General features: G+C 41.3%; 1 pseudogene; it reads left to right on the top strand.

Annotated features, from left to right (window-relative positions):
- Positions 1–2433: 2433 nt before the first annotated feature.
- LOC126427285 (5S ribosomal RNA) lies at positions 2434–2552 on the top strand (annotated as a pseudogene).
- The last annotated feature ends 426 nt before the right edge of the window (positions 2553–2978 follow it).

The following is a 2978-nucleotide window of genomic DNA, read 5'->3' on the forward strand; positions in this document are numbered from 1 at the left end:
CGAGTGTCCTCTGAAATACGTAATTCTTGTACTACTTGTGCCAACTGATCTTGCACTTCCCGGATTTCTCTTTTGTACTGTGTATTCATTTGATTTTGATTTTGTTTGAATTTTCTAATTTCTACATACTCTTCAGTGTCAGTGAAGGCTACAGGTGTTGTGTTATTCAGATCATCATCTACCTTTGTAGATAAGTTAGTGAACTGATCTGAAAGTTCTGCTACTTTATCCGATAGTGAAATTATTTCCTCTGTATGTTTTTCTGAACCAAGTTTCAGAGTATCTACTGTGTCCTTTAAGTTTTCCTGAGTTTTTGCAAGTTGCGTAACCGAATCGGTAGATGCAACTGAGTCAATTTTAGCTTGCAAGGTGTTGTGATTTTCATGAACAATAGTTTGCAGTTCTTTTATGGCTGCTTCATGATTCTGTAATGCATTTTCATGACGCGAAAAAATAGGTTGGAAATGCTCACAAATTTGTGTTTTTACGTCATTACAGACTTTTTGTCATTTCGATTCAATGTGATGTAACTCAGTAGTTAAATCCTCACGTGTTTGTTCAAGAGTTTGTTCCAATGAGTCTAACTTTTGCAGATTTTGTTCCATTGCGTCTAACTTTTTAAGATTTTGTTCCATTGAGTCTAACTTTTGAAGCTTTTGCTGTGTTTGTCTCTGATTTTGTTCCATTGTGTCTAACTTTTGAAACTTTTGCTGTGTTTGTCCCATTTGTTGTATTAATTGTAATAACAATGCATTGATGTCTGAAACATGTTCCTCAGTGCTTTTTGGCAGTGAATTTGCACCGGAAACATTCACATTTTGACAAGCAGAAAATGTGTCTTGACTTATTTGAGAAAACGGTGAGGATCCAAAACCTGAATCTACAGTATTTGCGAAATCGTGTCGTGTCATTTCGGCTTCCTGAGGCGAGCTATTGCCGACCGATCGATCGATAATGCTTCCCCCTTCACTAATTGTTTCACTGTCCACGCCATTGTTTGCCGCCCGCTCCATTTCCCTATGCACAATTACCAAATTACTACTTTGAACATCAGTTAATTCATTACTCAGCGGCGCTAACACACTGCTTTCATTTTCACTGTCATTTTTCAGTTTACTTTGGAGCCTAGTATTACGTTTTTCACACGCCATTATTGTCACAGTATTTCACACGACAACACAGAAAAACACAATTTGAAGATCAAAAATAAGAGAACACATTAAAATAGCACTGAAAATAATATCTAGTTAACTGCAGCTGCGAAATACTTGGTGCAAATCTACATGCATGCCACAACTGTTTTACTGTACAACAATGAAAGACTGCAACTACAAAGGAGATTCTCTCTACAGTTACGTGCTAGCAATAAACAAAATCTACACTAATTACACAAACTACAACAAAAAATCAGAAGATTCCAGTGAGGTATCCTCGGCTAAGGGTCGCCATATGAAACGTCCCCTTTCAACAATTGTACAGGACTGTGCTTAAACTGACACACAATATTTTGTTAGCGCAACGCAATCTGACTTTCAAAATTCCCTACTAAAGAATGGCCCTGACTAACATTAAACTATACCTTTCACAAATCACTTACCTCACAAAAATCTTCGCTGCTCAAGCTACTGCAATACAGCGAGCGCCACTACTGCCAGCTAAATAAAAGATTCAAACTACTGAAGGCACTAATTACTGATAGGGATAGTTAGCAAATGAAAGATATTAATAGAGAACAAACAATGTATTTACCTTGATATCATCATATATAAATATAGCAGTTCATGACAAATTTCAAAACTCCGCCATCTCTCTCCCCACATCCACCACTGCTGGCGGCTCACCTCCAACTGCGCAACGCTACGCGCTGTTCACAGCCAGCTGCCTAACACTACAATGGCGAGTATTACAACAATGCAAAGCAGCCACAGACTGCACACAGCACAGCCAGTGATTTTCATACAGAGGTGGCGTTACCAATAAGAAATCCTAAACAGCCTACTTACATAAGAACCTAAACAGCCTACTTACATAAAGAAAACATAAACAGCCTACTTACAGTTCATTCTAACAGTAACAGGCCTTTCCGCGTATTTTCGCGCAACATGTTAAATTTATTATAGTTAATGATCCACTGTCCATGCTAACACCAAATGTCGAGCCTCCACAGCTCTCTGTCGATCTCTACATACATTAATGCACGTGCGGACAGCCTTAAGGAGCATCCCAGATTATCCGCGAAATCATTTTTATACAATGCGAACAGCCCTATAACACTCTCTTGGAGTAATCCGAAGTTACTTCTACAAATTAGATTAAGATTTTCACCAATCTGATTGAGTATTGACAGGAAAACTGTTCCTTCTCCCGTAACGGAGCTGTTCCTGCGGGCAGCATCGTAGCATACCGATTTACTAGTATCAAATCGCGGTCCATGCCAACGGCCTTGCTGCAGTGGTAACACCGGTTCCTGACAGATCACCGAAGTTAAGCGCTGTCGGGCTTGGCTAGCACTTGGATGGGTCACCTTCCTGGTCTGCCAAGTGCCGTTGGCAAGCGAGGTGCACTCAGCCCTTGTGAGGCCAGTTGAGAAGCTACTTGGTTTAGAAGCAGCGGTACCGATCACGAAAGTTGACAACGACCGGGTGAGCGGTGTGCTGGCCACATGCCCGCCCGTATCCGCATCCGTTGAGGCCTAAGGGCTGAGGGTGACAGGGCGGTCGGCCAGTATCGCCGCACGGTGTTTGTTTTTCGTTCGGATATCGCAGTCCATAGTCAACGTCACGTGCAAACAGCTCATTAGACGCAGCTCGAATTAAGAAACCATTTCTCGTGAGAAACTCACCTTGTCATCTCCTCGCACGATGTCCTGCAAACGATGGATGATAGGCAACAGGAAAATTCTATATTCCTAGATTCTCAGAAAGCGATTAACACGGCGCCCCAATGTAGACAGTTAAAAAAGCTACTAGCATACGGAA

Source organism: Schistocerca serialis, chromosome 1 (assembly GCF_023864345.2).
Source record: "Schistocerca serialis cubense isolate TAMUIC-IGC-003099 chromosome 1, iqSchSeri2.2, whole genome shotgun sequence".
Lineage (NCBI taxonomy): Eukaryota > Metazoa > Arthropoda > Insecta > Orthoptera > Acrididae > Schistocerca > Schistocerca serialis.